This window comes from Camelus bactrianus, chromosome 7, assembly GCF_048773025.1.
Source record: "Camelus bactrianus isolate YW-2024 breed Bactrian camel chromosome 7, ASM4877302v1, whole genome shotgun sequence".
Classification (NCBI taxonomy): domain Eukaryota; kingdom Metazoa; phylum Chordata; class Mammalia; order Artiodactyla; family Camelidae; genus Camelus; species Camelus bactrianus.
In genome coordinates, this window is record NC_133545.1 from 62784941 (window position 1) to 62806923 (window position 21983).

Consider the following 21983-nt stretch of genomic DNA (forward strand, 5'->3'; position numbering starts at 1 on the left):
TTTTGACAAAAGTCAATATCCATTTATGGTAAAAACTCTCCACAAAGTTGGCACAGGGGGAACATAACTCAATATAATAAAGATCATAAGTGACAAACCCACCGGCAATATCACACTCAACAGTGAAAAGCCAAAACCACTCATCACTTTTATTCAACATAGTTTTGGAAGTCCTAGCCACAGCAATCAGAGAAAAGGAAACAAAGGGATTCAAACTGGAAAAGAAGAAGTAAAACGGTCACTGTTTGCAGATGACACGATAATTACATACAGAAAATCCTTATGCTACCACAAAATTACTAGAGGTCATCAATGAATTAGATAAAGTTGCAGGATATAAAATTAATGTACAAAAATCTGTTCCATTCCTATACACTAACAACAAAATACTGGAAAAAGAAATTAAGGAAACAATCCCATTTACACTGCATCAAAAAGAATAAAATACCTATGAATAAACCTCTCTAGAGAGGCAAAAGACCAATTCTCCAAAAACCGTAAGACACTGATGAAAGAGACTGAAGACAACACAAACAGATGGAAAGATATACCATTTTCTTGGATTGAAAGAATCAGTATTGTTAAAATGACCATACTACCCAAGGCAATATACAGATTCAACGCACTCCCTATCATGTTAACCAATGGCATTCTTCAGAGAACTGGAATAAAAAATTTTAAAATTTGTATGGGAACACAAAAGACCCTGAATAGCTAAAACAATCTTGAGAAAGAACAGAACTAGAGGAATCATGTTCCCTGACTTCAGATGATACTACAAAGGTACAATAATCAAAACAGTATGGTACTGGCACAAAAAGAGACACATAAATCAATGGAACAGGACATAAAGTCCAGAAATAAACCCATGCACTTGTGGCAATTAATCTACAACAAAGGAGGTAAGAATATACAAAGGAGATAAGATGGTTTCTTTAATAAGTGGTACTGGAAAAACTGGAAAGCTACATGTAAAAGAATGAAATCAGAACATTTTCTAATACCATATACAAAAATAAACTCAAAATGGATAAAAGACCTAAGTGTAAGACCAGATACTCTAAAACACCTAGAGGAAAACATAGGCAGAACACTCCTTGACATAAATTGCAGCAAGAGCAATATTTTTTCAATCTGGCTCCTAGAATGATGGAAATAAAAGCAAATATCAAAAAAATGGGGCCTAATTAAACTTGAAAGCTTTTGCATAGCAAAGGAAATGAGAAACAAAACCTACAGAATAAGAGAAAATATTTGCAAACAATGAGACTGACAAGGAATTAATCTCCAGAATATATAAACACCTGACACAGCTTAATATCAAAAACCAAAGAGCCAAAACAAAAAATGGGCAGAAGACCTAAATGGACATTTCACCAAAAAAGACATACAGATGGCCAAGAGGCACATGAAAGATGCTCAATATCACTAATTATTAGAGAAATGCAAATCAAAACTGCAATGAGGTATCACCTTACACCAGCCAGAATGGCCATCGTTAAAAAGTCCACAAATGACAAATGCTAAAGAGGGTGTGGAGAAAGGGGAACCCTCCCACACTGCTGGTAGGAATATAAACTGATGTAGCCACTATGTTGTTTCCCTCAAAAACTAAAAATAGAGTTATTATATGATCCAGCAATCCCACGCCTGGGCATAAATCTAGACAAAATTCTAGCTTGAAAAGACACACACACCCCAATGTTCATAGCAGCACCTTTTACAATACCCAAGACATGGAAGGAACCTAAATGTCCATCGATAGATGAACAAAGAAGATGTGGTATATATGTATAATGAAATATTACTCAGCCATAAAAAAGAAGGAAATAAGACCACTTGCAGCAACATGGATGGACCTAGAGATTATCATACTAAGTGAAGTAAGTCAGACAGAGAAAGACAAGTATCATGTATCACTTATATGTAGAATCTAAAAAAAAAATCCAAATGAACTTATTTACAAACCAGAAACAGAATCACAGACATAGAAAACTAACTATGGTTATCAAAGGGGAAAGGAATGGGGGAAAGGGATAAATTACGAGTTTGGGATTAATATATACACACCAGTATATATAAAATAAACAAAGACCTACTGTATAGCACAGGGAACTATATTCAATATCTTATAATAACCTATAATGGAAAAGAATCTGAAAAAATATATAAAACTGAATCAATTTGCTGCACACCTAGAACTAACACAACACTGCAAATCAACTATGTATCAATTTAAAGAAGAATAAATAAATAAAAGAAAAACAATGTAGACTTCAAAAGAAAACTGAAATATTTTATAAGTATTGATTTTTCATTAACTGTAAGGCATAGAATCACAGGAATAGAAAAGATGACATTTAAATCATCCTAGTCTATCTTTCCAAATTTAATACTAAAAAACACTCATGGCTTCTTATTAGCCAATATTTTGCCTTCCTCATTAGATTTTGAGGAATCTACTTTATTGCTCTTGCCCAAGACTAATGCTTTAGGAAGACTGAAATTTACATTACTGAGTGCACACTCAGTTCATAGCACCTGTAAGCAATGTTAAATGTAGGTGTCAGAAAACTTTTTCTGTAAAGAACCAGATAGTAAATATTAAAATATTTACTTTGTGTGTCATATAGCTTTGTGAGTCATATGATCTCTGTCTACTCAACTCTGCTATTGCAGCTTGAAAGGTCACAGGCGATATGTAATAGAATGGGTGTAGTTATGCTCTAATAAAACTTCATTTATAAAAATAAGCAGAGGGATTTGGCCCATGGACTGTAGTTTGCCAATCCCTGATTTGGTGGAAGGAACACAGCACAGTAGAACAATCTGGGTTGGAATCCCACATCTATTACTTCATACTTCTAGTATAATTCATTTAACCTCTCTGTACCTCATTTTTTCATCTGTAAAATAGGAATAAGGCCACCTACCTTGAATTGTTATGATTATCTAGGTACAGTATGTAATACAGTGCCTGGTACATAGTAGGTACTCAATAAATTTTATCTCCCTTCTCCTATTAAGATCTGCAAGCCATTGGTGGAAGAGTCAGTTGCTGCCTTTAAAGAACTCAATACTCGTTCTTTTCAAAAGACAGTGAAATCTTAAGAAAATGTCAGGAACTCTATAGTCTATATCAGGAATGATATATAACTGGTAGTCTAGACTTGATCATTTATTAGGTGTGTGACCTTTGGCAAGTTAGAAAACTATATATTTTTCAACTGTTTTCAGAACCAAAGTTAATTCCACTTTCACTATTTTGCTAGGTCACTGCCATTATTAACAAAAGTCTCTTCTATGTAATTGCACTTATAAATACTAAATGAAAGGGATATAGAACTGGGTACAAAGCTAGGGTACAGAATCTCACAATGGACGTATATGCAAAACATACACATACATCCATATCTAAGGTAGGAAACAAAAGGTCTTCATCTAAAATGTTGCTAAAAATGAAGTATCATTAAGAGATCTGGTGTTTAGCTTGCCTAATTGCATATTAAGTTGAGGTCAAGTGTGGCTTACTCTTGGTAGCTTCCTGTAAGAAATTCATGAACACCAAACCTACAAAAAAACCTTATGAGTATTAGAGAATACTATGAAAATGATCTGAGCTAAGAAAAGTCTTTTAAAAGAGAAAGCAGTTTTCCTGTAAAATGCATTCCAGAATTAAAATTCACTTTGCTGTTATTACAATATCTTACTATGGAAGCATTCAAAATAAAATGGCTACACAAACACAAAGGCATTATCACGACAATACTAAAAAACTCTATGTGGCAGTTTGGCTGCCTGAGGTTTCTCAGCAACCAGGGAAAAAGAGATAATTCAACATATTCCGGCTGCTCTTGGATATCTTTTATATCTACAGAACTCTCATAATGTGGAAAAGGATGCTGCAGTTAGAAAAGGAAGAAATGAAAATAGCTGCAAAAGGCAGCAGCTGACTACCTCTCTTTGCCAAAATGGCAAGTGAACACAGAAAATAGCATGAGGTCTGCAAGTGAAAACCTGTCTAAACATGGGATACAACCACTGTATGAAACATCACTCTTATTTGTCTATCTCCTATGAAGACAATTACCTGTAATGATCACAGATCTTAGAACTCTTCACACAAGTAAAACTTCCAGAGAGCTGAAATTTTTCTTAGGCAATATTCAGGTTTCATACATTTGACTTTCAAACTATTCAAAATGTTACGTGTTACATTTTATTCCCCCTTCACAACTACTTTTCATGCTTTGAGTTCAGATTTTCATACAATGCGGAGAATGAACATTTCAGGCTCTAATTCTATGGTGCTCTCAGCAAAGAACTTAATTTCAGCAACTTTGGCATCTCTAGTTATTCAGCAGTGTTTGCTTTTGTAATTTTTGAATATTGTATTTGTCCTTATTTCATAAACATAAGTGAAAACGTTAAGTTTGGGGTGTCTTACCTTGGTATTAGGAAGCCAAAGTCTCAGAAGAGATTCAGTAGCGACAAAGACAAAATTACTTATACCTCAAATTGAGGCTTCCTAAACTTAAACCAACTATATAGTCTATTTAAAAAGATTTACGTACCATTTATAAAAGGTTAGAAATTTGTAAAGAAATATTATTTTAAGAGGTAATCATTTTTACCATTTGTAAGACTGTTAAATGCTTGAAATTAAAAAAAATATATAATTGGGATTTTGTTTGCACTTCAGGGAACAGAATGTTCCCTAGTATATCTCTAATTATTATATATGTTCAGATTTAATACTTCACAAAATAATATTAAAAGAGAACAATTTCCTTTCTTAAAATAACCACAAAGAACAAATACAAAAGTGGCATAATAAAAAAAAATTTAGATTTTCCTCATTGGAAAAGACCCCATTCCACCACGCATTTTTTTAGTCAGTGAGTCTTCCTGGCTTTGCTGTATCTCCATTGTGAGGTACTTGTTTTAAATTACTTTTGTTATGGATAAAAATCTAGAACTACTTTATCGTGTCAAGGTATTACAGTATTTGGCGTCTAGGAGCACTCATTGTTTCTTATTGATTATCCTGCTAAACCTAAAGGAATTTTCAAGTTGAACACAGTTTATTCAATATTACAATGTCAGCTCCATTTGTCTGATGATTTGTCTGAGGATGTTCTACTGTACTGCACAGAAAAAAGTTAACACTGCAGGTCTGAGATGGCTATACTTAGCAATGCCTGCTTCAAGACTGGCCCTTGGTTCTTAGATTTCAGCACAGTTCTCGCCATTCCTTAACTGATAGGAGTGGCTCACTATGCCTAAGTTGCTTGTACAAACAATGTGGTATATGCTAAACATTTATTTTTCTTCCAATAGTCTGGAATTTCAGTACATGCTAGGTAGAGTATGTCTGTGTGATCAGCCTTCAATAAAAACCTTGAGCAGGAAATCTCTAGTAAGCTTCCTTTGTAAAACACATAGGAATTGTACAATACACGTGCTGTTGCAATTTGATGCTGGAGGAATTAGGTACATCTTGCTTGACTCTATGGAGAGAGGACTCTTAGAAACTTGTGTCTAGCTTCCTCTGCACTTTGCGCCATGTGCCTTTTGCATTGGCTGACTTTGCTTTGTATCTTTTTGCTGTAATAAACCTTGACTGTGAGTACAACTACATGATGTGTCTTGTGAGTCCTCCAAGAGTACGATCCCCTACAACAAGTCGTGTCAGAAGTGGGATTCATCAGACTATCCCTGACTTACTAAAAAATCGCAAAAGCATTGTTTAGGAAAAGAAAAGATAAAGGACTACGGTATGAATAACCTCCGGTGACTGGGTAGCTATGAAGTTATCCATAATACTAAATAGCAGGTGAGCTGCTTGCTGCTGAGAGATAAAATTGCCTATGAAATTTGAAAATGAAAGACCCACTCCCAGGAGAGCTGACTTGCTGATCCTCTGCTTGCTTTAGGTTCTAGTGGCTAAAGTGGGGAGCTAGGTGTAGGGGTAGGAGCACATCCCAGGTGCTATCTTTGTTTTGGCTCTTTCCTGCAGGCTGGAGGGAAAAGGGCCCAAACATTCCCAAAGGTGAGCTTTGTGTGGCCCCAAAACATTAAAAGTTTGCACTGCTCTATCTTATAAGTGAGAGGGGAAAAATGGTTAAATCAGCTCCCAGTGTTGGAGTAAAGCTTTAGATAAACCAGAGGGGAATAAGAGGGGGAGGGGATAACTTGCAACCGTTTCTTTAACCGAGCTAAATCCCTTAAATTCCAGCCAAGATATAAGCCCAGCCCACCTCACACACACACACACACATACACACTGTAACGTTAACCACATAAATATTAAATTTACTTCTAGGAATATTTAAATTTCCAATGAGAAAAAGAAAGAAATTTTTACAAAATGCTTTTGTATTTTGTGCCTACTGCACCTGGATGTATGATAAAACTGATGTAAAATGTTATATACCTGTAATTTCATAAATGCTAGAGAGATCACCCAGATCAGGAAAAGTTGCAAAGAAAAAACGGAAATGGTGCAAAACTTCCTTGCTTTTTGTTTCTGGTGAGCAGATGGAATTTGAACTTTGAATATTAGAAACAGAGTAAGTCTCATAACTGATGATCTTTGCCTATTGGAGTCTCTGCAAAAAAAGAGACAACATAAAAAGGGAGGCAATCTCTAGATCTAGATAAACTTTTTAAGTTTAAAAAAGCAGTTTTTAGTTGCTAATAAGCTCTTATGAAATAAAAATTTCTGATCCTTAAAGGCTGATGACTTTTCAGCCTGATGTGCATATTTTTGAGTGGGTCAATTTGGATGCTAAGATTGACAATGTAGAAGCACTGCTCGTATTTTGGACTTGGAACACAGCTATCTGGCCTTATAGTCTTGGCTTTGCAAAAGACTAGCTGCTAGTTTTTCGGTTTTTTTTTTTTTTTGAATTCTGAATTCACAGGTCTTAATTGCCTGGGCTTGACCCTAAGCTACAATCTGAAGATATCTGGGCTGTGTTAGCCTCAGCATGAGCTCTGCTGAACTGAAAGTAGTCTGAGGCTCAATGAATAGAACTCAAGACTCTAGGAGTGCTACAGATTTAGGACACTCTTCTATGAGCCCTTAAACTATGAAAACTTCAATGAATGCTGGCTGGACTGTCTGGGTCACACTCACATGCCCATTAAAAAATGGCTTATTCTCTGATGGGACCATCTAAAATGAGGCTACTGATCAGCTCTGTATTTCTGATACAGAGGCTAACCGCGTACCTAACTTGTGACTCCTGCCAAAAGCCGCAGGTTGGAGGAGAGCATATCACAAGGAGTGTGACCCCTCCACCCACCCATGACAGACTGGATTCTGGACACCCTCTGGGGAATGGCTCACTGCCGCTGATGTGTGTGTTCAGTTTTCCAGGTAAGTTACAATTTACAACAATGGATTGATGATAGCCTGACTCTACTTCACTCACTTTTCTCCTGGTAGACATACCTCAGGGAAATACTTTGATTATTAAATACAACTGTCCCAAAATAGGGACTGATCTTTTTTTTAGAATGCTCACTAGATAGGACAAGAGAGGGGAAGTTATGTTAACCGACTGTGAAAGATTTTGAATAGTCAGGATAATCCTGATCAATTCCTGAACATAATCTATGTTCTGGTCAAATTATATAAAATGTTTTTCCTATGAAAATACTGTTGTCCCTCTTGCACTCAATCCTTGTGAATAAAAGGTCTGGGTAAGAACAGGGGATGACTGAAAAACTGTAAAGTTAAATGGGACAAACTGATTTTGTAATAACATAAATAAAAACCTGGCACCTGGTTAGGCAGGAGAAAGGGTATTAGCAATCTTTGTTTTTCAAAACGATCACTGGAAGCGTCCTCTTCATCCTGAAGGACAACTTCCCATGTTAACTTTCCAAGAGGCTGTGAGCACCGTGAATTCAAACTAACTGATGAGCTGTGCTCCCATCCGACAGTGCTGACTGCCAGATGGCGGAGGGTGGCCTAGTGCCTGTACTTTCCATGCAGAACATCTCTAGATGTGTTCCATTCTTGTGAGGTAGATGAACTGATATCATGGACAAGCAAATCTGTTTGGAACTGTCTACCTTCAGGCAGTCCTGAAATCAAATACTCTACTGAATTAACAGAAGTGGACTGGGAACCTAAGGGTGGGAGACTCCACAGAAGGAGATCACACTGGGGCCCTCTTAACCTGTACTGCTTACTATTATGTCCTGCTTGGGGTTTCCTAACAATTGTGAATTTTTTGTTTACAGGGGTGGAATACTAGTGGCCTCTGGAATTGTACTTACGTGTGTATGCTGACTATTAGAACACTGCTTCAACCCTAAAAGCCATTTAGGTTACTTTTAACATATCAGTCAGATTTGTGCTATGTCTGAATTGATGCTTCAGGCTAGATAAAAAAGAAACATAAACATAGAAACATAAGGAGGAAGCCACCCAGCTTTCTAAGAGAGATCTTTATGGTTAATGAAACTTAACCATTCAGCGGTTCAGACTAAATTCTGAACATCTAAAAGGCATAGGTATCAAGATGCCTTGGTCAAGTGCCAAGGGGATGGACTATGTAGAAGATTTAATGTAGCAGGCTTGAGACAGCTATCCCTAGAAAGCCCTGCTCTCAAGGACTGGCCCTTGACTGGTGTCTAAAAATCTGGAATTTAAGGAGGGTTTGAACATTCCTAAGTAACAGGAGTGTTTTACTGTGCCTACGTTGTTTGTACAATATGGTGTATCCTAAACACTTGCTTTTTTTCCAAGAGTCTGGAATTTTGGTAAATGTTAGGCAGAAGGTACCTATGTGACTAGCCTTCAATAAAACCTTGGGCATCAAGTCCCTAGTGAGCTTCCTTAGTAGACAACATTTCACGCACGTCACAATTTGATGCTGGAGGTATCAGGCACCTCCTGTTTGACTCCCTGAGGAGGGACTCTTGGAAACATTTGCTCCTGGTTTCCTCTGGACTTCACCCCATGTGACTTCTCCCTTTGCTAATTTAGGTCCATATTCTTTCGCTGGAATAAACCTTAGCTGTGAGTACAATTTAGTCCTGTGACTACTAGCAAATCACAAAACCTGGGGGCTGTCTTGGGGACCCCTGACACACTAAATTTGTAACAGTCTATTTTAAAATCTATTTTGTCTGATAAAAGTATTGCTACTCCAGCTTTCTTTTGGTTTCCATTTGCATGGAATATCTTTTTCCTTCTTTCAGCTTGTATGTGTCTCTAGCTCTCAAATGAGTCTCTTGGAGACAGCATGTATATGGGTCTTGTTTTTGTATCCATTCAACCAGTCTCTGTGTCTTTTGGTTGGAGCGTTTAATCTATTTATATTTAAGGTAATTACCAATACTCATGTTCTTAATTGCCATTTTGTTAGTTGCTTTGGGTTTGTTTTAATAGGTCTTTTTTTTTTCCTCCTCCTTTTCATTCTCTTTTCTTGTGGTTTGATGACTAGAGAAAGTCCTTTAACATTTGTTGTAAAGCTGGTTTGGTGGTGCTGAATTCTTTTAGCTTTTGTTTATCTGTGAAGCTTTTGATTTCTCCATCAAATATGAATGAGAGAGACTTGCTGGATACAAGTATTCTTGGTTCTAAGTTTTTCCTTTTCATTACTTTAAATATATCATGCCACTCCCTTCTGGCCTGTAGAGTTTCTGCTGAAAAATCAGCTGATAACCCTATGGGAGTTCCATTGTATGTTATTTGTTGCTTTCCTCTTGCTGATTTTAATACTTTCTCCTTATCCTTAATTTTTGTCAGTTTGATTACTATGTGCCTCGGTGTGTTTCTCCTTGTGTTGATTCTGTATGGAACTCTCTGTACTTCCTGGACTTGGGTGGCTGTTTCCTTTCCCAAGTTGGGGAAGTTTTCGGCTATTCTCTCTTTGAATAATTTCTCAGGTCCTTTCTCTCTCTCTTCTTTTTCTGGGACCCCTATAATGTGAATATTAGTGTGCTTCATGTTGTCCCAGAGTTCTCTTAAACTATCCTCATTTCTTTTCATTCTTTGTTCCGTAGTAGTGATTTCTACTAATCTGTTTTCTAGCTCACCGATCCATTCTTACGCCTTATTTAGTCTATTCTTGGTTCCTTCTAGTGTACTATTCATTTCAGTAATTGTATTCTTCAGCTCTGTTTAGGTATTCTTTATATTTTCTCTTTGTTAAAAACTTCCCCCTGTGCATCTATACTCCTTATGAATTCTCTGGACATCTTTGGCATCATTACTCTAAACTCTCAGATAAACTTCCTATCTCCTCATCACTTATTACTTCTTCTGGAGTTTTATCTTGTGCCTTGGCCTGGAAGGTATTCTTCTGCTGCCTCATATTGTCTAGATTTCTATTTGTATTTTTAGGTAGGTTAGTTATGTTTCTTGACCTTGGAGAAGTGGCTTTCTGTGGGAAACGTCCTATGCACCCCAGCAGTACACTTCTCTCTTGTCACCCAAGGGCCAGGGACCAAAGGTTCCAGGGTGGAGTCTGGCCTGCATCTGCGGATTTCTTCCACAGGCTTAGGGATTCTTGTTTTCTTACTTCTGGTATCTGCCCCTTGGTGGGTGAGGCTGGACTATAGCTTATGCAGATTTCCTGGCAGGAGGAGACAGCGCCTGCCCACTGTTGGGTAGATCTTGGTCCTGGTCCTCTGGTGGGTAAGGTTGTGCTTAGGGGTGTGTCTAGAGGTAGTTGTGGCTCAGGAAGTCCGATGACAGGTAAGGCTGAGTTCCCAACCAGTGTGTTGTTTGGCCTGAGGCTTCCCAGCACTTAAGCCTTGAAGCTCTTGGGTGGGGCTAGGTCTTGGTGCTAATGACCCAGGCAAGATGTCAGCCTCCAGGAAAGCTCATGTGGATGAATACTCCCAGAACATCTACCACCAGCTTTTATGTCCCTAGGGTTAGCCACAGCCGCCCCCTACCTCCCCAGGAGACCTTCCAAAACCAGCAGGCAGGTTCCTATGAAATCACTGCCTTTGCCCTTGGACCAGGCACACACGGATTCTGTGTGAGCTTCCCAAGAGAATGAGGTCTCTATTTTCCCCAGTCCTGTGGGCTCCTGGAGTTAAGCCCCGCTGGCTTTCAAAACCAGATGCTTTGTGGTTTCCTCTTCCCAGTGCCAGAACCCTGGGCTGGGGAGCCTGACATGGGGCTCAGAACTCTCACTCCCATGGGGGGCCCTCTGTGACTTAATAACTCTTCAGTTTGTGAGTTGCCCATCTGGGGGATATGGGGTCCGATTATATTGTGAACATGCCCCTCCTACTGTCCCCGTCCTGCTGTGGTTACTTCTTTATGTTCCAGTTGCTAGGTTCCAGTCCTTTTTTCACAATGGTTGTTTAGCAGTCAGTTGTGGATCTGTCATAGTCATGAGGGGAGGCGAGCTTGTGGTCCTACTAATCTGCCATTTTGACCAGAAATCCCCAAAGCTTTTTCTAACTTTGTTCTGATAAACTTTTCTCCTGGTCATAGGTCACATTTTCTTGCTTCTTCTCATGTTTAGTATTTCTTAAATGGATGTTGGACATTGTTGTATGCCTGCATTTTGCTGTCTTTCTAATATCTGTCTCCTCAGTGCAGTAAGTCTTCTGTACTCTGCTTGGATTCCTCTATTGTGTGGTATCGTCTGGAAGGTGTCTCCATAGAGAAAGCAAATGCAATGGTATGATAAAAAAATAACATGACATAAAATCTATAGGGAACTCAAAGAACAATCAGTCCAAACCCACATTCACTGCTGGTATGTTGTGTGATACAGTTTCCTTACTGAAGGGATGTTTAACCTCTCATAAAAAATAGTATGTTAAAATCAGTTCATTTTAAGCAAAATTTTATATATTTATACAAAAATAATGACAAATATGCCTAACATATTATTAAGTATTGTTAAAAAGGTTGATCCTCTACTTGTCAAGGAGATCTAACTTTAATTCAGGGTGTTTAGACTATTGGAAATTCAAGACTAAGAGGAAATAAATTATTTTTATACTAACTAATAGTTCTCTCATGTTTTCCTATTAAAAGATGAGCTTCAAGCAAAAGTTCAAGAGGATCCTTACAATTTACATTGTTACTAATTTAAGACAGCTCTAGGAAAAATTTTCTTAAATTAGATACAAGAACATTGAAAAGTATCGAGTACCCAAAACCTATGACTTTAAAAAGTATAATCTAAATACACAGCACCAGTATTAGAATTATGCTAGCAAATAAATGATTATTTTAATTAATAAGTTTTTTTTTTACTATGTTGAGTATAAGTCATAGGCATGAAATTGTATGATTTTTCTACTTTCTGAAGCTGTGTATGCATGTCAAAAACTGAATCAAATTCCCATTTTAAGAGTTTTAAACTTGGGTACCTTTACAGATAAACATCTAATCTCTACATATTGGAAAGTTATTAGTATCATCTATTACACAGAGCAATACTAAGAAGTGGAGAAAACAGAAGAAGGGAAGCTGCCCATTTTCTTCTGATGTCACGGTCTTTTTATTCACTAAAAGGCTATTTGAAGATTACCAGCAAGGGCAAGGAGTGACTAATTAACTTCTGATGTCCCCATCCTACTTAAGTAGTCTAGTGAGAGAGAAACCCTAGGGTAACAATGCCCGGATCTTGACTTCACTCTATCATTCTCTAGATACAACTGAGGTAAATAAAAACATCATTGTTTGTCTATTACTCAAATATAAAAAGAAACCCACTTGCAAAATTCTATTTTCAGTTACTTGGAGAGAATTCACAAACTAATTTTAGAAATAATTTTAAAGTGGTTCATTGTCCTTCTGGACTTTATCTAAAGATGGTCACAATACATGAAAATTTATATACTAGATGTTCATAACTCAAGAAATGACAGAACTTACTGTCCTTTCAAAAAAAAACTGTTAGCAGCAATACCTATAATGTAATAAGTGAATTATACTACAAAATAATAGAGATTTGACTTTAAAAAAATCTGTTCAATGTCTCTTATTGTAAATAAGTCAAGTGAAAAGAGTATTTTTAATTGTCAATTTAAGGATAGAGTATACTTCTAGTCTAATTTTAAATATATGGAAAAAAAGATAACCACTCTAATACTCAAATACACAAGTAGTTCAATCACTTTCAAATTTAAAATTCTGAAGAAACTATTAACAAATGTTTCTCTGCTTAGGTTCTTTTTTTTCCCCTTAGGTTCTTTTTTTTTCTAACACTTTTTTATTGAGTTATAGTCATTTTACAATGTTGTGTCAAATTTCAATGTAGAGCACAATTTTTCAGTTACACATGAACATACATATATTCATTGTCACATTTTGTTTTCACTGTGTGCTTAGGTTCTAATTAAGCAAACTATGATAAATCCATTCAACAGAATGCTAGAATACAGTCACTAAAATCATTTTTACAACCTTATTTTATGTGGAAAAATGCCTCCACAACAAAAAAATTAAGGTAATTATAAGATTACATGCACAATCATCACAACTAAATAAAAAACAAATATATCCATTGAAAAAGACTAAGGAAATATATATTACACTGTTAACTTCAAATGGCAGAACTATGCAATTGTAGTTGGAATTTTTCCTCTACTGTTTCTGGTGTTTTCTGAAACTTAAAAAAAAGTATTTAAAACTAGATCTAATATTAACAAACATAAAGGGAGAAACTGACAAGAATACAGTAATAGTAGGGGACATTAACACCCGCCTTACATCACTGGACAGATCTTCCAGACAGAAAATCAATATGGATATAGTGGCGTTAAATGACATATTAGACAGTTGTACTTAATAGATAGCTATAGAACATTCCATCCCCAAACAGCAGAATACATATCTTTTCAAATGCACATGAAATGTTCTCCAGGATAGGTCACATGCTAGGCCACAAAGCATATCTCAACAAATTTAAAAGGACAGATTATATCAAGCAGCTGTTCTGACTAAAACAGTATGAAACCAGAAGTCAACTACAGGAAGAAAAATGGGAAAAATGCAAACACACAGAGACCAAACAATATGATACTGAAAAACCAAATGATTAATGAAGAAATCAAAGAAGAAACTAGAAAATACCTTGAGACAAATACAAAAAAAATGCAACTTTCCAAAATCTACAGGATGCAACAAAAGCAGTTCTAAGAGGGAAGTTTACAATAGCCAAGACATGGAAGCAACCTAAATGTCCATCGATAGATGACTGCATAAAGAAGATGTAGTGTGTGTGTGTGTGTGTGTGTGTGTACACACACAATGGAATATTATTCGACTTATAAAAAGAATGAAATAATGCCACTGGTAGCAACATGGATGGACTTAGAGATTATCATATTAAGTGGAAAGACAAATATCATTTGATATCATTTATATGTGGAATCCAAAAAAATGATACACATGAACTTATTTACAAGGAAGTTGTAAATTTACAAAACAGAAACAGACTAACAGACATGGAAAACAAATTTATGGTTATCAAAGGGGAAAAGTTGGAGAGGGATAAATTAGGAATTTGGGATTAATATACACACACTACTGTATATAAAATAGATAAATAACAAGGACCTACTGTACAGCACAGAGAAATATATTCAATATCTTGTAATAACCTATAATGAAAAAGAATCTGAAAAACAATATATACTATTTTTATAAACCATACTATATATTACTATAGAGCTTATGTATTCTTATATATATTATGTAAGTTAATAATTTATAATTATATATAAATTATTATGTAATTTAAATTCTATTTACATTTAGTGTCAAAAATATACTTAGCAACAAACTTAACATAAGATATGTAAAACTTCTATGCTGAAACAAATGCTGTTGAGATTAAAAAGATCTAAATAAATGGAGAAAGGGAGAAAAGAATTAGGTAAGGAAGATTAAGAGGTACAAACTGCCAGTTGCGAAATAAATAAGTCACAGATATGAACTGTACAACATGGGGAATATAGTCAATAACTATGTATTATCTTTGTATGGTGACATAGCATGACTAGACTTCTCATGATGATCAGTATGAAATATACAGAAATACTGAATCACTATGCTGCGTACCAGGAACAGTGTTGTAGGTTAATCATTCTTCTAAAACAAACAAACTCATAGAAAAAGAGATCAGATTTATGGTTACCAGAAATAGAGGGTGGGGACAGGGGGAATTGGAGGAAGGTAGTTAAAAGATAAAACTTCCCATTATAAGATAAGCAAGTACTACAGATACAACATTCAATATGATAAACATAACAACACTGCTTATGTTATAGATGAAAGTTAAGAAAGTAAATAGTGATAGTTTTCATCACAAGAAAAAATTTTTCTAATTCTTTAGTTTTGTATCTATATGAGTGGAAGTATGTTCATTAAACTTCCTGTAATAATCACTTCATAATGTTTGTAAATCAAATCATTATGCTGTACACCTTAAACTTATACAGTGTTGTATGTCAGTTATATCTCAATAAAACTGGAATAAGGAAAGGAAAGAAGAGGGGGAGGAAGAGAGAGGAGGAGTGAGAGAGGGAGGGAAGAAGGAAGAAAGGGGAGAGATAAACCATGTTCATAGACTGGAAGACTAAACATAGAATTATAAAAACCCTAGAATATCCTTAGTAATCTTGAAAAAAGAACACAGTCAGACAATTTAATTATCTGACTTGATTAACTGTTGCTTAATCAAGATGTTGTGATACTGGCATAAGGTTTAACACATAGATTAATGGAACAGAGTAAAGTGCTCAGAAATAGATTCACAACTTAAATAGCATTATAATTTTCAACAAAGGTGCCAAGACAATTCAATGGGGGAAAAGTTAAGTTCTACATCAAATGACACCAATTAATGGATATTCATATGGAAAAAATTAAAACTTTGACTCCTATCTCAGATTATATGTAAAAATGGATCCCATATCTAAGTGTAAAAGCTGAACTCACAAGTTCAGTATCCAGAATGTATAAAGAATTTTTATAAGCTGATAAGAACAAAAAAGCAAAAGGATAAAGTGACAGAGTGCAATACTTCCCCAAGTATTCACTGCCTTTCCTATAGGAGGATTATACTTCCTGCCCATTAGACCAGTGTTGGCCATTTGACTTGCTTTGGCCAATTAAATGTGAGTAGAAATAAAGCATGGCATTTCTGAACCAAAGCTTTAAGAGCCATCATGTGGTTCTACCATTGCCCTTTTTCTCATTAGCACAAGACCCAGGCAGCAGCTTCTCTTTCAGGATGGGTCTAGGATGAAGGCATGGAGCAAATCTGAAGCAGATCTGCAGCTGACATATAAATGAATGAGAAATAAATGCCTGTTGTTATAAACCACTTAAATTTTGTGGTGATTTGTTTCTATAGCATAACAGTGCAAGCTAACTATCATAGGAATGAACCAGCAGTTCACAGAGGAGTGAATCCCAAAATACCTATAAACATGGCTTAAACAGATAAAGGTTTATTTTTATCTCATAACTGTAAATATGGAAAGAGACAATCTAAAGCTCTTATATAAACTTTAAACTAAATATGTCATCAATGTCCGAGCTCCCCCAATTTTTATACTCCGCCATTCTTAGCTTGTAGTTTACCTCCTCATGGTCATAAAATGGTTGCTGCAACTGCAGACTGCAAACTTTGTCTGTCTCATTAGCCAGAATTGGATCCCATAACTATCTGTAACTTCAAGGAGAGCTGGAGAATATTTTTAACCTTTGAAGGTTTTCATAGTTCAGACAGGAAGAAAGAAAAGATTTAAAAATAAAGATTGGGTCAACACATATACAATGCCTGTATATGATGCTGTTTCTACTTAAACTGGCAAAAGAATCTGAAAACAAATTGAAAAGCTTATATATTACTGGTAGGATGTATAATTTAGAACAATGATTTCCTATTTTTTAATCATCCTCATCAATCATTTAGAGCCATGAACCTAATGTTATACATACTTTTCTTTTTCCATTTTTTAAAAATTGAAGTACAGTCAATTATAATGTGTCAATTTCTGGTGTACAGCATAACGTCCCAGTCTTGCATATACATACATATATTTGTTTTCATATTTTTTCCATTAAAGGTTATTACAAGATATTGAGCATAGTTCCCTGTGCTATACAATAGAAACTTTTTTTAAAATCTATTTTTATATATAGTGGCTAACATCTGTAAATATCAAACTCCCAAATTTATCCCCCTCCCACACCCTTTCCCCTCTAACCATAAGATTGTTTACTAAGTCTGAGAGTCTGTTTTTGTTTTGTAGGTGAGTTCATAGTGTCCTTTTTTAAATTAAGATTCCATATTTTCTTTTTATTAAGATTTCACATAAGAGTGATATCATATGGTATTTTTCTTTCTCTTTTTGGCTTACTTCACTACAATGACAATCTCCAGGTCCATCCATGTTGCTGCAAATGACATTATTTTATTCTTTTTTTATGGCAGAGTAGTAGTCTATTGTATAAATATACCACAACTTCTTTATTCAGTCATCTGTTGATGGACATTTAAGGTTGCTTCCATGTCTTGGCTATTGTATACAGTGCTGCTATGAACATTGGGGTGCAGGTATCTTTTCACATTACAGTAGAACAATGATTTCTTAATTTTACAATATTTGTTCATGTTTTAAGATGAATATATCACAGGCCTAGGAATCCTTCTATATAGTCATATTTATATATATTCTTATCTAATACATACTTTATATATATTAATTTATTTCTATATTTAAATGAGGTATAACAAGGCCAACTTATTTCTTTTAATAAACTAGAAATGTCAGAGTGTATTTATGTACTAAACGCAATTCTGTGAAATTTTGTTTCAATAAATAAATACATACAAACCCATAGACATATATGCACAAATACATATAGCATGTACGTGTGTGTTTATACAAGGTTATAACATATAATGTTATTTCTTACTGTGAGTTATGGTTAAAAAAATTAACAGATAGGGTAACTCCTGACAGGTACACAAAGAGACCTGTACACTGATGCTTACTTATTTTGGCATTATTTATAATAGCAGGGCTTGGCAACCAGCAGACTCCACTGCATCATAAAACTGGCTGAATGGTTTCATTGTGGACCCCAAGTGCAGGATGTTTAGGTCCATCTTTACAGGCTGCATGGAGAAAGGAAGCTGGGGTAGGTCTCACCAGTTAGTATGTATACTTCCACCTGACCCCATTTCCAGAATGGTACAGCACCCTCAGCTGTCTGTCCCTGTGCTTCTGGCACAGTTTGTTCAGATAACACACCTCCTGTTTTCTTCCAGTTAGAAGAGCTCAGCTATTCAGAAGGTGGCACAGGATCTGTACAATTTTACTCCTTATAAAATTTTTCATTGTCTGCTGTTTTTAGCCATATTCCATACTTCTTCACTCAGAGCTACTTGTGCTTCTAATTTGTGTGGTTTTCTGGTGTTCTTTAGCACAAATCAGCCTTATTGTTCTTTCACTGTATTTCATTATAATTCACTATATGAATTAGGTTTGAACTTTGCTTAATCAGTTTAGTTTTACTGAATCAGTTGCCTTTTGTGTATTTGCTCTCTTGCTTTCAAAACTTTTTTAAAGTCTTTCAACTGCTGTTGTCTCTTGTTTTTTATTTTTGACTTTAACATAAAATTCAGACATAAAATTTACCAAGCACATTCACATTATTGTGTAACCATCACCAGCATCCATCTCCAGAACTATTCACTTTTCCCAAACTGTAAGTCTATCTTCATTACACGGTAACTCCCCACTTCTCCCTCCCTCCAGCTCATGGCAACAACCATTTTGTTTTCTGTTTCTACAAAACTGTGTGTTTTCTTAAAATTCACTTTTCCAAAATGGAGACCTATCTCCTTTATTCAGTTTTAAGGCAAATTCTTAGATCATCTCTTCATTTCTCTATTCTCCCTTTCTAGAACTCCTACTATTTGGATAGTGGATCTCCTAGCTATATCCTCTGATTTTCTCATCTTTCTCTCAACTTCCATCTCTTTGCCTTTTTGTTCTACTTTTAGGGAAATTTCTTTAACTTTATTTTCCAACTATTCTACTGTTGGAATAGAATAAGATACTTTTCCTATAGTATCTTATTTTTGGATCATGGATGTAACATCTCATCTCTATGAAGACAACAAACAGTCTTTTAAAAAACTTTTGTAGACTCAACATAGAGATTTAAGTTCTCTCAAATTGATTTATAGAGTTAATGCAATCACAAACAAAATCCTAGCAGAGATTTTTATATAGATAAGCTGCTTCTAAGTTTTATGGAAAGGTAAAGTAACTAAAAACTATCTTTTTAAAAAAAGAATAAAGTTGGAGAAAAATATTAATTGATTTTAAGACCTACTCTAAAGCTTCAATAATTAAGACATGTGGTATTGGCAAATAAAGGCACATAGATTCATGGAACAAGAAACAGAGCCTACGAATACATCCATACAGATAAGGTCATTTCACTTTTGACAAAGGTACAAAAGCAATTCAACAGATAAAAGAGATCTTGTTTTTTAAAATAAATGGTGTTGTGACAACTAGACACTCACATGCTAAAAGAAAAAAAAAAGAAAGAAAAGAACAGAACAGAATCATGACCTAAAATACAAGGATAACTTATACAAAATTAACTAAAAATGATTCGTAGATCTACAAGTAAAACTAAAAACTATAAAACTTTAAGAAGAAGAAAACATAGAAGAAATCTTCATCACCTGGGATTAGACAAAGAGTTCTTAACATGACTCCAAAAGCATTACAAATTAGACTTTATTAAAATTAAAAACCTTAGCTCTGTTAAGAGACTGAAAAGACAAACTACCGATTAAAAGAAAATATTCACAAATCATGTGTCTAACAAAGGAAATGTCACAAAGTAGATGAAACTCAAAGGACTCAAAGAATTACATTCAGTAAAAGAAGGCAGTCTCAAATTCCATTTATACAAATTCTCAAAAAGACAAAATTGGAGCAGTGAAGACCAGATCAGAGATTGCCAGAGGTTAGGGGTGGAAGAGGGTGTGACTATAAAGGGATAGGACAAAGGAGTTTTTAGTGACAGACTGTTCTGCATCCTGGTTATGATGGTGGTTACACCAATCCAAACATGTGTTAACATTCACAGAACTGCATACCTACAAAAGTCAGTATTACTATATGATAATTAAAAAATTAAATTTAAAAGATTTCTTCGGCTCCCTGAATTATCAAAAAATCATCTGAATATTCTCCCACCCCTACCCCTCAATCATTTATTTGTTTCTTTCAGTCTCTAGGCTGGTACAGATGTTCCTCCAGTGTCATTTTGCTCACTATTCACAGTTAAACACTTAAGATAACTGGAAACTGTATTGTGGATAGTTGGGCAAGAAAGATAATTGAATGCTTTCAACTGTGGGAAAGGGAGAGGATACAATGTTGATGGAACCAATATATTTTCAGTGATGTTAGTGATTCCAACACCTTGGAATATATCAATGAATCAAGTGGCCTTAGGTTTATGTAGAACAGAGTCAGAATAATTCTTGTTTATTCTAAGGCTATAGGCTCCTAACAAATGAAATGTTATCAGGAAAAGGATTTTTATTATAGAGCTTTAAAAAAGAAATCACATACTCACCTATCCTTCATAAACTCAGGTACTGTTACTGAGCAATAATCATGTGTCAAGCAAACCACAGATAATGCAAATACACTTTTCAATCTGGTTCTACCTCCTTACTCTTACTTAAAGAGTAAATCACAATATAAAGACATTCATTTTTCTCTCAGGTGCTATTTCCTTTTCCCAAATGAAAGACCATTTCAGAATCATAGGCTTAACTGATGATAGCCAAATTCTTCTACTGCTGAACAGCTATAGCCCTCAACCTAAGGGAACTGGTTTAAAATCTGGGGACATTTTATTATTTTCCTGTCCCTCAATGCTACCCCACTGATTCAATCTAAAAATAGGGTGAGACATGCAACCACAAAAGAGATTTCAGAAAAAAGTAAACTTATCCTACAGGCACTGTATAACGCTTTCGGTTATATTATAAGATGAAAGATACAATTTCTAATGTTTTTTGTGCTTAAAATCAAACATTAAGAAAAGTCTGGCACTGTGTGGTCCATTGCCATGTCTACAGAAACCTTGTGATGAATAGTTTATACCTTAGAGTAATACTCTCCCCAAACACCCTACCACAAGCTCAAGATCAAGTGTTTGTAGACCCTTGATCTCAAGGTTTGTAGCCCACTTTCCTCTATTATATTCCAGTTTAGTTTTATTACTGGGCAGCTGTTCCACCCTTCTCTGGTAAGAGTAATTCAGTTTTTCTGGAGAAAAATTCGACCCCAATCAGGACATGGTTTAGACAGGACTAGCTCCACTCCAGTGGTGAGCATAAATCTGGCTAGTGTTTTCTATTCACCCAGCTACAGTGACTGGTTCATGTCAGGCAAATTGGACTATTGACTTAATTCTAGGACTTTTGTTGGAGGGACCAAGAAAGAAGTGTTTTCTTCTGAACAAAGAAAAAAAAAAAGAAAGTGTGTAAGTTGCCATGTTTTATATCATGCATCTCCCCCATTACCACTGTCCCTTAACTATCTGGACTAAGGAAGAACATCTGACCCAAAGTGAACCTTTTGGCATGCCAGTAGCCTATTACAAGGTGTGCTTCAAGAGTTCTACCCAAAAAGAAGGCTCTAAACTGGATAGTGACTAATTTAACCTATCAAGTTCTCTTTCTTATGGAATTTGAACATATGAGAAAGAAAACAGGAATGAATTGAACTTTCATACTTCGTATTTTCTCTTCAATCCTTCACAACCTTTCCCTGCTAAGACCTTCATCTTCTCATAGTCAAGCTTATAAACCAACTTGAACTTGTATTCAATTTTCTCTTCTTTTCTTCCAGCTAGAATCAAAGTGCATTCCTTTCAAAGCAAAGATAAATGATTCATTTATGCTATGGACCCCCTACTTCTCAAA

General features: G+C 35.5%; 1 protein-coding gene across 5 annotated transcripts in view; it reads right to left on the reverse strand.

Annotated features, from left to right (window-relative positions):
* The window catches only part of ANKIB1 (ankyrin repeat and IBR domain containing 1), a 200240-nt gene that overhangs the window by 72585 nt on the left and 105672 nt on the right, over nt 1-21983 (reverse strand). The window lies entirely within an intron of this gene.